This window comes from Rhagoletis pomonella, unplaced genomic scaffold, assembly GCF_013731165.1.
Source record: "Rhagoletis pomonella isolate Grant_MI unplaced genomic scaffold, Rhpom_1.0 Rhpom_scaffold_00002, whole genome shotgun sequence".
NCBI classification, from domain to species: Eukaryota; Metazoa; Arthropoda; class Insecta; order Diptera; family Tephritidae; genus Rhagoletis; species Rhagoletis pomonella.
Window position 1 is genome coordinate 52730152 of NW_023458556.1, and position 15159 is coordinate 52745310.

Here is a 15159-nt window from a genome sequence, read left to right on the forward strand (position 1 = left end):
CGAACGCTGCTGGTTGGACTGCTATCTTAAGCGAATGCTACCTAAAGTATTTAGAATTAAGTTTTTAGTTACAGATTAAGTGAAATGACTTGCCCGTTTTTGAGTTATCAGCCGAATTCACCTTCTTATCGTACACTGTCAAGTATAAGGGCGCGGGCACACAACGACGCAGCGTAAACGTAGATTGACGGACGTAGAGAGCAAAAAATCATGTACGTGGCCAAGCTGCATTTACATTTGATAGCGATAAAAGCCATGCTTCAAGGCGAATTTATACAAGGTGGTGTTCAAGGCGAATTTATACAAGGTGGTGTTGATGGCGAATTAAATTTTCGCCGCGGTACTACTGAATGTCAAAATAATGTGTTTGTTGTAAACAAGGCGAATTCATTTTACAACAAACACATCATTTTGACATTAAGACGTACCTCGGCGAAAATCTAAATTCGCCATTAACACCATCTTGTTTAAATTCGCCTTGGTGGTGTTGGTAGCTAGGGCTTACTGTGGATTTTTGGCAATTTTTTGTTTCCGATAGTATCGCGATAGGGGCTACCATTCATCGATGGTGGTGTCAAATTGAAACTATCGATAGTGCCATCGATAGTTTTGCATCTCTACTTTTAACTAATCGCTTCCAATGAAATTGGGGTGGAGCCAACTTTTGATTCAACTGATCGCCTCTAAAATTGCCTGCAAAATCGGCTCATGCGAATTGTCCAAAAAAGACAAAATATTGCCTTAGAAAATCTTTTTTAGCGGAAATAGAAAAATTCATACATGTTTACCTGAAATGGAAAAATTCAAACATGTTTGCAAAATCAATTTGCAATCAGCAAATCGATTTCACGCAAACATGATATTTTCGGCAAGCAAGCAAATGTACAAAAACCCGCTCCTTTACCCGTTCACAGTTTCTTTCTCCACACTTGTCGTTCTGCCTTCCGTTTTTATTTTAAATTGTCTTTTCGTATTCTTTAGCTAAAAATATCCAGTAACTTGCCAGTAACCAAATTTCGGAGAGTAATATGGTAGACAGACGGAGAAAATTAATTTGAATTAATAAGCATAAATGCAAATTAAAATTTTACCCTTACAGACGGCAGTAATGCGAATAAACCAGCCGCAAGGTCGTGGGTTCGAGTCCCACGGCCAGTATACTTTTTTTATTTCTTTTTCATTCTTTTTTTATAAGTTCTATATTTTTTTTACGTTACTTTCAGTTAGTTGTTGTTGAATTTTTAACAAAATTCATCTCTAAAAATTAAAATTAACTAATAGTAAAATAAGAAACGTGATATAAAATAAAGCAAATGAAAATAAAATAAAGTAAAATTAAATATATAAATAAAATAAAATAAAAAAATATAAAATAAATAATAAAAACAAAAAAATTTTCGCAATCGCTCCAACCGAATATCGAACCTGGCAGCTACAGGCTTGTAGCTCGCAACTCTCACCACTCGGCTACCGCGTACGCGAAACTCGACTGCTTCGTTTGCTTTCGTGTACAAAAGACAACAACTGGCCGTTTTTACCGGTGTTGTCATCAAAAATTCCCCGGATCCGAGTTAATTGCCAAAAATTTCGTGCATTTGTTCGGCTGCTTATGCTCATTTTAAAGAGGAAAATGCATGAGTTAAAGCAAATTAGGGCTGGTTATGCAAATAATCGAGCCCGTTTGTCTACCGTATAAGCCAATATATACTCCCAATGAGAGAAATATGCAAGAAAGTACGAAAACGCAAAACCAGCAAGAAGTTGCTAGTTTTATAAGCAGCTGATTAATTTGTTATTTTCCGATTAAATTTTTCTTAGAAAACTAGTATTTTCCATCTTATTATATATTTAAATAGGTTTATTTTGTCAATTGTAACTCTAAAAGCACCACAAACGATTATTTTGTTAATGTGCACAGATACCCTGCAAAAATCGCGACTACTCCATGCATGCGTGTAAAGAGTACTCCCTAAGGACCAAAGAGTACTCCAAAATTAACCACAATTCATATAAAAAATATGGTCCAATTAACATTGCGATGTCCTAGGGCAGGACCATATACTCCATCCCTGCATTACATCAGAGTAGCACAAAACTACTCCAACATATTAACAATGGCATTGTTGTTATATTTTTTCGTTTGTACACGCTTTTGTTCTTCACTTCTCAAATGCTTTTTCGAAATTAATAAAAACCAAGACAAAAATTAATTAATTACATGTTGCCTCTGACGGTATTCGAACCCGAACATGCTGGGAGCTAAGAACTAACAGCGAGCATCTCTACACGTTCAGCTACAGCCAGACATGCAAATGTGCTTTCAAATGCTCAACTTCAATCACGTTTCGTTAAAACACGAGCAGTGATCGGATAACAAACAATAAGCTGGCGCAGAGACACGAGTTGGTCCGCTACAGCATGACAGAGGAACACTTTTGTAAGTACTCCAATTTACCACAAATAGACTACATGGTCCAACGATTTTTGCAGGGTAGTTACAATGTGAAAGAATGTGAATTACATCAGAGAACTCTCTCTCTATACGTTCTCTAGTACGCGAACAGGGCTTTAGCAGAGAACGTATATAAATTTATATACGTTATCTGATGGTAGTTTAGCTAAAACTTAAACCAATCTTGTTTACTCAGCTCCAGAAGATGCCGCTGTTAAGTTCACCAGAACAACACAAAGCAAAAATGTTCACCTAAATGTTGAAGTTACGAAATTTCGTAGGCTTACACGGTTGCTAGGTAGCCGAGTGCGTTTAGCTGCAATGTTAGCGATCAACGTGGCCAAGGTTCGACGCCCGGTGACCGCGGTTTGTTTTCGACGATGCAGTTTTTAATAATTATTGAATTGAAAAAATTTTTAAAATTGCGTGGAATCCCTCTACCATTATCCGCCACACGTCATTTGCCATATTCCATTGCATTTGCAACGTGCCAGGGAGGAGGGAGAGAAAATTCTCGGAAGGAAGCCAAGTGATCGCGAATCAATTTCAATAGACACTTGGTGCCATAAAGATGAGAAACAGTTTTTCTTTTTATCAACATCCGGCAATATTTTTCGCTTTATCAAAAAACTTTTTATAATTTACTTTTTCAAAATGCCTTTTTATTTAATTTTATTTATTTTCTATTTTTTCTCTTTTAAATTAAATTGTTTTCTGTGTCATACATTTTTTAATTAAACAAATGATTTTATTTTTTATTTTTATTTTTTACTAACCTTTCCCTGCAAACACCAGCTGGCCGCGGAACAAATATTTTACAACTTTTGTATTATTTTTAATGACATAATCTAGTCAGCGGAACCGTAGACCAATTCAAATATAACAAAAGCTTATAAAAACGACTTGCAGGTGTAGCTGCGTGTCTATGTTCGGGTGCATTCCAAAACGCCAAAATACAAAGTATCAGCCTCTTTTTTTCCAAACCGCACTAGAAGAAAAAGTCTAACTTGCGCAACCTAGTTTAAAACAATCTACAATCTACTGAAATTTGGAAATAAAAGAGACTGATGCTTTGTATTTTAATGTTTTGGAATACACCCTTTCTTTTGTTCGAGAAGTATTAGAAGTGTGTGTGGCAATGGTCAAATATGTATTCGGGATATTTTAGATTAACTGATTCTGAGTTGAATATACCCAGTATAAAACGGGTAAATTTATGATTTAGAGTATTGCCAGCAATAAATATCTCTCTTCTTCGGTGCTACCATGCTTTAAACGGGGACTCTAACAACCACCCTTACCAAGGCATGACTTGATCTAGATCTATTCAACTCCCAGATGGGTGGAAAATTTTAAACTGGAGAGCAGTGAGAGTGGGTGTGAGATAAGGCCTGTCCGCCTAGTAAAATCATCAGCTGCACTCCTGTTCTTTGGTGGAATTGGGAGTTTCAGAAGTGGAAGAGTGATTTGAGGAATCTTTAAATTAAGCTCTCGAAACAAATGCTGTACCCAAAGGGAAGCTAATTCGTTCTTCGTAAAGGCTGTCGTTCAAACTAATACTGTACTGGTATTGAAACCTAGGTTCACATCGCTAGGCTGATAAAAGTTCTAAAAAGGGGCCGAACCTCAAAGCTGTGTTCACTCAAGGGGCCTGATGGTTCATCCACATAAAAGGGAGTCATCCTATCTAAAACCCTCGGAGAGGTCCTCCCAATTCTGACGGAGCTGGTGGTATTGCTCGAAGTTATTTTACACAGCCGTATCAGTTTCGCGGGGTTGCCAAATTCAGACCTCCAGTCTTATAGGCAACTGCTTTTAGTGCTGTCAAAAGCGTCTTGAAGTAGTCAAATAGATCGTGAGTGTTGACCCTATTCCCGCGGGTCCGTCCCAAGACTTGGCTTATTGTGAATACCTGTTCTATGGTGGATTTGTCAGGCCTTAAGCCACACCCATAAGGCCCAACCAGTTCGCCGACGGCGGGCTTCAGTCTTTTACATAATACGCTCGATAAGACCTTGTAACTTATACTTAGAAGGTTGATTGCGCGGTAGTTGGCGTGTATGGGGAGGTCTAGTGGATTGGGCTGATCACATTAAAACTCCAGTCGTCGGGAATGCGTTCATCTGACCATATTCTACATAAGAGTTGATGCATGCATCTTATTAGCTTCACGCCGCCGTACTTATATAGCTCAGCTGGCAGGCTGTCAGTTCCAGCAGCTTTGTTAAATCTCACCCGCGTTCTCGCTGCTGCCATTCAGTAGAGTGGAAAAGTGTTCCCTCCATAATTTAAGTACGTTCTAAACATCGGTCACTAGGTCGCTTTGGTTGTTCTTACTAGAGTCCGCCCTGGTCTTTAAACCTTCCGTAAGTCGCCTAACTCAAGTATTTCGGACTCTTCCTTCTTATTAAGGCAAATACCTCTCGCTTGCCTCTTCAGTTCGCTGTAACGGTCCCACATGACTCGCGTGGCGCCCGTTCGCAGCGTTGCCCTGTAGGCGGCATCTTTTTTCTCTGCATCTTCTTGACACTCCTCATCGTACCAGTTATTCATTCGGGCTCGCTGAAATCGGACTGCGGTTACACTGCTCGCATATATCGGCTTGCTGAAGAGTGCTCTACAAGCGCATCCGAGGCTTCATTTTCATTATTCACTGGATATGATATATATTTATTGCAGGTCCCAACCCATTGGTGGGAGAGCGGTTTATAAAGCGAGCTGCTTGCATCCGTAGCTACTGCTGAACAGACGCTGCAGACTTCAGTGAGCTCTTAAACCGAATAAGTCCGAGTGGCCCCACCAAAGCTCTCTCTCTTTCTGCCATGTGCCAAGGCTTCACTCGGATTGGTTACCGCATCTCGCGCATGGGTTGCTCACGACTATACCACATTGCATTCTCCAGAGTATCGACGATGTTTGAATTAGTTTGGACAAAAAAGACAATTAGAATCACTTAAGTGATCTCTCACTAGAACTATCTTCATCAACCCCACTACTGCAGTGTTTTGCAGGCTGAGTTAATATTAAAATGTAAAATGGGACTAACAGCCTCTACCTCTACTGAGTGACCTATTATAAAGCTGAATTTCCAACCAAAGGACACCACCTTCTAAGTACTTTGAACGAAAAAGCTACAGAAACATTCTTGATAACTACGCTATGGATGCGCTAGAAAAAATATTCGCTGCGTCTTCTACCCAATTCGAAGTGGACATCTCCCTAGCCTCTTGTAAGTATCAGTTTACTGACTATGCCTCTCAGCCTGTTTATGATAGGACATTCTCGAAAGGTATGCTAAAGTTTCTAGCGGAGCTGATTGGATGATGAGGAGATGTTGAGCGTCCACCAGCAGAGTGGATATTATACATTGCTCGAATGGCCAAAATGCGAAAGAGCAGTTTTTATGAATGTCAGGCTAGCCAATGAAATCCATACTCGCCATTTGACTTAATGCGTTTGAAATTCCAATGCAAGGATGTCAGCATCAGCTCGTTATTGAAAAACACATTTGCTGTTAGGTTGCTGCTATTTTGGCCACATGCTGGTAGGCACATTAGCAAAAAGACTAATAAAGTAAAAAAAACACCTGCTCAGCAAATTTAGTACTAAATGCGCATGCGTTGGATACGCTGCAGGCCAGCAACTTCACAGACTTGAAAAAAAAAATCATAGAAGAATACCGCCACTATCGTCACTCATTTAGCACCCAGCGCAATGGCTAATGGTGTGGTAAGCCAATTTGGCCAGGACGCTAAGGAGGTTAATTATGCAATAGGCGCATACAACAGTCCATACGTGCAATGTGCAAAATTCAATTCAATGAAGAAACTATGCTCATATAAAGTGGCAAATCCATAAGAAAAAAAAGGCGTACACAATGAAATCCTCTCAAAACAAAAAAAAAATCACACCTTTGTGCCAGAACTCTTAACAGCCATCGCCTGCCTTTCAATGCACCGATAAGTGTTGATAAATGGGCAAAGGGCGTTTGTATGTGTGTTTGTGTGAGTGTGTGTGTGTGTGTGTGGGCCTTGGTCAGTAATTGAGGCGGCAGTTGAGGCGTCATTTGAGGCGGTTTTGTTGGAATGACCAATAACGGCCGAACAGTCGCCATAGTCACTGTCAGAGTCACCGGGTAGCAAATGCGCTACATATTAGCACGAGCAGTTGTCGGCGTGTCAGCCAAAGGTTCACTCGTTGACACCCATCGATCATGTAAATTTTGTGCGAGTGTTTTCTCTTATTCTGGCTTATTAGGCTCCATTGACGGCGGCACGTTGAGTGCGTAGCAACACCCAGCATTTTTCGTCTAACAAGCTGCTATCGCCAACGGTCAACGATCGAAGCAAGAGTGGACGAGTGGACCTTAATGGTAAATTGTCGATGTCCAGTGTGAATGGCGAACGCCCAGTAAAGAAGAATTAGAACTATGGATTTCAGTTTATACGCAAACGTAAATACATACATGGTATTTGCGTATATCGAAGGCATACATATGCACATATGTATATACATACATACACACATGTGTATGTATACATATATATCTATGTACATTAGACTGTACCAGAAAACAAATATGTAATATAAAAAAATTTAAAGACATTAGTGATAAATAAAAGAAGAATAGTCGAACCCCGCACCACCTAAGGGCTTAAGGTTTTGTGGAGTTATTTCTATCCCACTTAAGTAATATACGCTCTACCCTTATGGTTCGAAACTTGAGGATGGGAACACTAGGGCTGGCTTTTGTGGACCTAGATTTCAAAAGAGCATCCCAGCCATATCGACCAATGTCTTCGCAGAAGAACTAATGGGGCGGCAATTTATATCATTCCGGATATCCAGGCAGCTTTAGGAGCACTTGACTCTTGCAAAACGGTGTCAAAGCTGGTAGACAGTTGCAAAAAGGCACTGGAAAAAGTAGGAACCCACAACAGAATGACCATGTGGTGGGTTCCGGGTCATGAAGGCTTCGATGGCAACGAAATGGCTGACACTCCAGTAAAATACGGTGCCCAATGGAGCCTTATCGGACCATAGAGAGGATGCACGGCAGAGCTCCTAAGGCGATGGGAGGACTTCCAAATTGCAACCCAATGGCAAACGACAAAGGGCAAAAGGCAGACCAAAAGATTCATAACTTCCTCTCGTGAAATCTCTGAGCAGCTGCTAAATGTTTTATAACTCTCACCAGATACCTGACAACGCACTGCATACTGAGGTACCATCTACACAAAATGGCACTCTCTGAGGAGGCGAACTGAAGGATTTTAGACTTAGACTTATATATACGCCATGGAAAATGATTACCCGAATATGGAACATAACGTCCTCCAAAGTGTTTAATTTAATTAGTAGTAGGGTGACTAGTTAATGGTTAGCACAATAGATCTAGTTAGGTCGCAGCGCTATATAATAACATTAATATTCGCTCTAAATATGAAACAAATCTGACCATAAACACGGATATTCCAAATATATCGACTCCTGCGCCACCTATCAGGCAAAAATTCTGGACTTATTGCTTTTAATGTAAGTAATATACATTTTAAATGCGAACTAAATTGGACCTTAAAAACAGGTTTTTAAAATACATATTTCGATTCCTCTGCCGCTTAGCGGATTAACTCCTATTTTATATTGCATAGTCGTCGGGCTCTGAGCTAAGCCCTCGAGCTAGCTCGGCGCGAAACTGGTTAAAAATTGATTGCAAGATTTGATTACACCCAGGCGAAGCTGAATAAAAGCTTGTAAAAAAGTTCATCGTACACTCCTGCTTCACGGCAATTTGGAAAAAAAGTTCTTGGTCGAACGTAGAGGACGCTTTTTATATTATTCGCCATATCTTCGTCATTTACAGTCGGATCTTAAAGCATGATATGTATATAGATATTCTTGTCTCGAAGAGAAAGTTTTTTTTTTTATTAAAAAGTTCATTGCCTTTAAATATTTATGTACCTTGTTCTAGTACTTACTCATTAGACCTCAGTTCTTATCTCCTTAACGTACCACCCTAATGTTAGTAAAAAACTTATTTTGATTATCCCAATAGAACTATTTAAATTGTTTGTATTACCGCAGCAGGTATCAACGAAAAATCTAAAAATGCGATCCCTAGATTTGGAAAAAACTATATTTTTTGAAATTGCTTTGCAAAAATACCTTAGACTCAGGGGTGCACGGCAAACTTTTTTTTTTGCCCGTAAGGTGGTACGTTCTAATGTACATCAATTAATATTACATATCTATCTTTGTGTATCCCAACAGCTATGCAGTTCGTTCACTTAAGTATTCCTCCAACATTTCGCATTTCAAAACACAATAATAATAATAATAACTGTTACCTTACTTCGCTCCCTACTGCTTCAGCCACGTCTAACGTATTTCCCGCTGCGCATGCGTGGCAGCGCCCACCATTTTTTCCCCTACAGCGTGCGCTTGGTCGTTCCTTCGCAGTTGGATGTCTTGTCACCACTTCGTGGTTGCAAAGTTGTGCTGCGGATTTGCATAAAAAAGTGAATGCGAATGAAAATGTTACATTATGACTTTTTAAGTAATTCTTTGTTTTTTTTTTTTAATACTATGAAATTGCCTTTGTATCGCTGGCTGTGAACACTGGCTTTAAATATCGTGACCCTTTCAATTTCGCTCTGATGTCTTTATTCGAAATTTTCAGTTGCAGATATGAAAAGCTGAACTTCCTCACTTGAGCAGCGACGGAACCGTTCCATTTCATTTCGGCGTGTTCGTACTTTTGTCTTGATAAAACCCAAATTATATGTTTTGCGGTGTACGAAATGGTTAGATGCGGTGTGCTATGCTTTTATTTCGTGTGAATGAAGGTATTTTAGTTTGCAAGAACTTTAACGACTCTACCATAAATAAATAGGCATAGTTATTTCATACTCGATTTGAAGACTTAAATATATCAAGCGGAACACACTGTAAGAAAATATAATAATAGACACATCACATTACTGAATACATACTCTAGAGAAGCATTCGCTCGTTTTTGCTTTTTAATACATATTTTCCGGAAATTTTTGAAGAGGTGGTTAAACTGCTGCTAAGAAGATGCACCGGAGCTTACCACATACCGGAGGCTATGTATTTTCACACAAGGATTGCTCGTAATATCATGAGAGTTAAATTAAATGCTACAGGAACCACACTACAGGGATCCAAACTAAATCTACATACTTCGAACTGACTGCTAACTATGTACTTATATTTAAAATGGTTCGTACCTCCTTAGATATATATGTACATGAATATAAATACAGTAGGCACTGCGAATAGTAGGTCCATTCTGCCCTTAACTCGTCACAACACCACACATAGCCCTAAAGGCTTTATATGCCTCTCTCTTCTTCTCCAGGTGAAGGCGCAATCATGTTTCTTTGACGGAGTCGGAAAAACGATACAGATCGATTGATCTGATCCCTAACTTCTGCAAGTGATCATTTATCCTACAATGAACCTTAAATATACCTGTAATAATACTTATTTAGCCTCTCCTTGGTGAGGTTTATAAGTAGCCTGTATATCTTTGCACTGTACCCCGCTAGTAAGATCTTAGCTTGATGAATATGCTTGGTGTTCCACCATTGCAGTGATGGAGAACGACATGTCGCCAGAATGAAATTTGAAAATATCTCGGGAGTTCCTTACGCGAGAAATTTTCTTTATCCTTGGATCTGCTAACAGGTAACATAATTTTAGGAAGGCACTAGTTCGGCGAATGCCCCGCTCTTTGGAGATTTGTTGAGACTTGAGTGATCTAGCCGGGATAAAGATAAGGTGATTGGTTTGTATGAGAGAGGAGAGAGTGTAAAGATCTTGTGTGACCACCATAGATTAACTATGTTTAGCATGACATGACTTGCGATTAAATATACTGATGTCACTGCTCTACACATGCGCCTGCAACCTGTTGGCCAAGAATATGAGTAGCGTGCAAATTACTGCCAGGGTTAACATAACATCAATGGGTTTGTGGTAAGACGTGCGTCTGCAACCTATAGGAATCATAAGATAGTGGTGTGGTGAAGCAGACTCTCAATTAATAGCTCGCCAAACTTCGTTGTACGATCGTCCCGTGCTGTGAGAGTACTTTTCCTAAAATACTTGTGGCTACTCTGGCTGCACTGCTTAACCTACCGTCACTTAATGGATTAATCCATGTGGAGTCGCTTAAAGCCACATGGAGTGAGACAGAGATTAAGACGTACAAATATTTTAAATGTCCCATTTTACTTGCTGAAAATATACCACGACGTTGAGTTCCTTGATGCTGGGTGCTTGCGAAAACTCAATACTGAGCTCTGGACCAGACATTGAATAACCTTTACTGATAACTCAAAAACCCACGCTGGGTCTACCACCGGCGGAAATTGGGTGAATATTTCGCTCAGCAATAACTGTGAGGCTGCGGGAAACTGCGGGTCGGGTGGGAAAACTCAGTCTCAAAAGGCCTAGCTAGGCATTTGCTTTCATTAAGCAGATGGACCTGAAGACAACTTGTGGGATTGCTGCTTAAACACTTCACGTCGCGCACACAACTGTGATCGGCCTACATAACGGGCGCATTTCCTCGTCCGGATTAGGTAAGAGGCTTTTTGTGTTGAGAGACGAATGCGTGAGCTTTGTGACACCAACACATCTGCACCGATTTATTCGTAGACCGCATACATTAAAAACAGATTACAGAGGTAAAGGAAAACAGCAAAATTTACGGCATTTACATATATACTTAGTCTGAGTGTAGCTTCCTGCAGGAGTGATTTTGTGTTAGTTCCAACACAAAAAAAAATAGCGTCAATAATTTCTGAACGAACAGACTACTTCATCCCAGATCTTTACTTTGGCGGAATATCAAAGCCAATATTGACATCGGCAGCTGGCTGTAGGGCATGATGACGGCTGATCGGTGAGTGTTTATACAAATGGGTTAAAAATAGACAAGGGGCTATCGTGTTGAATTTCAACTTGGTATATCAAACGAGGTATGGACTATAACCCAAGGCTTCAGTATTAGCGAAACTCTCTACATTTGTGTGGCAAGCTCACAAATTTCTTTAGTGGGACGGCTTCTTCTACTTCTACATATTTAGTTAGTTGATGTGTCGACGGGATACTGCTTCCCAGCGGGAAAAGGTAATGTATAGTCAAGAATGATAGAATACAAGATTGCGCCGATCAGAGAGGATTTTTGAGAATAACTTTTGTGTGACGTCACACTGGTGCAATTGCGAGAGAGAAATGCCAAAACGTGAGCAAGAATGGAAGAAGAAGAAAAAATGTTGCATGGAAAACGTAAACAAGTTGCACCAGTGTGACGTCATGCAAACAACGATTCTGTCAAATTCGTTAAGAGAGGAATAGCGGTCCGAGATCGGCGCAACCTTTGCATTCTCTCAATCGTGATGTATAGTAATCGAAAAAATAATTAGTAAATCAACCCTTTTCACATTCGAAAATGCATTGTTTTTCCCAGGGCGTTGTCCTAAAAAAAGTGGGGCATTCAATTTTGCATTACGTAGTATCGAGAAATGAATGAGTTTTAATATGACATTTTTTCAACTTTTTGAATACATTAGAATGCTGATTACATAGTTAGCAGTAATATAATCGAAAACTCATTAGATATACTTTACATTATTTATCGCGCATATAATGCATTACTTTCCGACTAGGCTGTTACCATTAATTGCTTGCTATGTTAAGTTTAATAGAGGTGGCTCCAGAAATCAAATCAAGAGACTTTTTTTTCTCTCATTACTCACTAGAAATAATGTTTTAAATGTGACTTTTAAAGCTGTCTTGGAAATTAAATTTACGCTGTCAACATGAAAAATTAGCAATTCAAAAGCTGCAACGAATGACCTTCGCATCTGTCCAATGTGAATTGTAACACCTCCCCTGCACACAAACTTCAAAGAGCACACGTTTTTAATACAATAAAAGTACACTTAGAATAAAAAAATACACTAACAAAGACAAAAAACGTGTTAGTAGAAAAAGCAGCGAGAACAACAACATACATAAATTGTAAACAATTGTAAACTTTGATTGCCAATGGAGACAGAATGTTAATGGAGCGAAGAGTGTTTAATTCAAGCGCCAAAAATAATGTTCAACAACAAACGTCACCAAATGACAGACAGACAATCAACTATACAAGCGCACAACCAACCAACCATCTAAGAAACTCCATTGCTTGTCGCATGGTTGGGTGCTTATTCCAAGCGTACTGTACAACTTGGCTATAACGGAGGGATGTATAGACGGACTCAAGTGATATGTGGCGGAGAGTGACAGCCATGGCAAGTGAATGTCATCAATGTCAAATGTCATGGAATAATTTCACAAGGCGTCATCGTTAAAAAGTGAATGGAACTGCTTTGTTTTACTCATACATACATACATAAATAGATAGACGAGTATACACCGCTATAGAAGCATACTTACAGGCGTTAAGAAGCAGCAGCTTGAAGGAAATTCAAAGCACAAATGTGGTGTAGAGTGATTATATAGTTGAGTGGATAATCGTTGAAACGGAAGCATTTGGTAAGGGAATACAGAAGGACATTTTGACTGTACATACTTAGAGAGCATATTTTAGATGTACAATGTAAGCAGGGAGGAATGTATCTGCAGTTAACATTTATGTTTATGGAGCTTCTGCAAGACTATGGTCAGAGGTAACAACAAAAGCGAAAATATTCAAGCATATTGACATTGGCCGGCAACAAAGCTCATTCATTATGATTGTCATCGCTGGCGATTAAAGTTCGGTGGAAGGCGAACACAAAACTGGGGAAGTGAGGCAGGAACGCTTACACGGCCGATGACTGCACCGATTCTGGTACGTTTGATAAATGCGCTGAAAAATAGCATCACTGGTTCAATGATGTTTTGATACTAAATGGCTCCGCCGGAAGGACATTTGCCATAACCAGGCAGGCAGAAGCTGAAAGATTCCGATGACACGTCAGATCTGACTCATCTGAATAGATGTGGAATCAAATTTTATAATCGCGTACAATCTGCACATCGTTATTGCATTCAGTAGGATTATGAACTTCGGGAAATTTGTTTTAGGGAATTGAACCAATTTGATCTTTATTGCCCTATGACTGGTGCATAGATACGCCCATTTTTAAATGCATTTAATCTTCAGTACTGTTACATGAATAGACAGGGTGACGCGGGGCACGATTAAGATTAAGTTCAGGATTGAAATCAAGATTAAAATTGAGACTAAGATAAAGAAACAGACTAAGATTAAGATTAAGATTAGGATTACAATTACGATTAAGATTAAGGTTAAAATTAAGATTAGGATTAACATTCTGATTAAAATTTAGATGAAGGTTTATAGTGAGACTAAGATTAAGATTTAGGACAAACCTCCGAGGGTATTTCTACCTTAAAAAAGCTTCTCAAAAAATCCATTTGCCATTCGAAGCCGGCGTAAAACTGTCGCACCCTCAATTTGTGTTATAACATTAGGACGCACGCCCCAAATTGGAGGAGAAACAGTCAAATACTCAGTGTAAGCGCCAAAATATTATACCTGTTTTCATTATTTTGAAATCAAAAAATATTTAGAGGTTGCCCAAAGCGCTTAAAGCTTTCCATGTATTTTATATGGGGAAAAACAAGTTTTCGTAGAAATGGTATAGAATTATTGAAAATCAATATTCTTCGACCGGACTTCGTTTCTCTTCACGAGACTTCCAATAACAATATCCAATTGTTTATTTACCTATTTTCCATTATTAAATATTTTTCTAGGAACCCTAAAAACCTCAAATGGTCCGCCATTGCATTTTTGAGGTTTTTAGGGGTCCTATAAAAACACGTAGGAATGCTTAGCGAGGTCTTACGTTCAAAACCCTCTACCTGCACTAAAAAAAAAATGAGATTCTGATATAAAAGTCCAGATTTAGCTGTCATCGGGGATATTAATGCTGAAATTGTATAACGCTTGTCAGAAGAATTTACTATTAAATTGCAAAGTCAGAATTCATATCAGTGATGACAGATTAGTCCCAGTTGGGTTCTAACATCACAAAGTAATTTTTATGAAAATTGCAGATGAGGGGTATAGAATATAAGCCCTCGTTATGTTCATATTACATATTCACTTGTATACATATATATGTACATACATATGTATGTATAAATTAAGTTTCTGCAAAGCATCCCTCACAGGGGGCGCATGGCTTCATTTGAGTGTTATTTCATAAATATTTTCATAAAATTTATGAAATTTCTTTCTTTTATTCATTAGCATTCTGCTCATATGTATATGTATGTACATACATACTATGGCTGCTGCCCTATAATTTTCATGTTATTTATTTTACTGCGGCCTCATTTGCGTTATGAAGTCAATCGTCCATACTCACTCACTATACGAAAATTGCATATTTCAATAATTGTTCCTTTCTTTATTATTAACTTTCGCATTCCATTGATTTTGATTCGTCGAAATGGCTCTTAACGTTGGAGATCCACGAGTGTAGGAAGTTTTATGGAAATTGAAGTTAAAGGCCAAGAATCGACAGGGGATGCCAATTGTTTGGACCTCGGTAATTTATGTTGCTGTTTTGTTTAGAGTTATTGAAATAATTGGTTTTCATAGAATAAGAAATTTTATTTGAAGCACTTTAAATGAAGGAAACGAATACAAGAAG

The 15159-nt window shown here is 38.9% G+C and overlaps 1 protein-coding gene across 1 annotated transcript in view; it reads right to left on the bottom strand.

Moving 5' to 3' along the window:
- Positions 1–196, bottom strand: part of LOC118733798 (mannosyl-oligosaccharide glucosidase-like) — a gene marked incomplete at its 3' end in the record, with an annotated part of 38688 nt that extends 38492 nt beyond the window's left edge. Inside the window, 1 exon segment of the mRNA XM_036463371.1 lies at positions 42–196.
- Between the last annotated feature and the right edge of the window lie 14963 nt (positions 197–15159).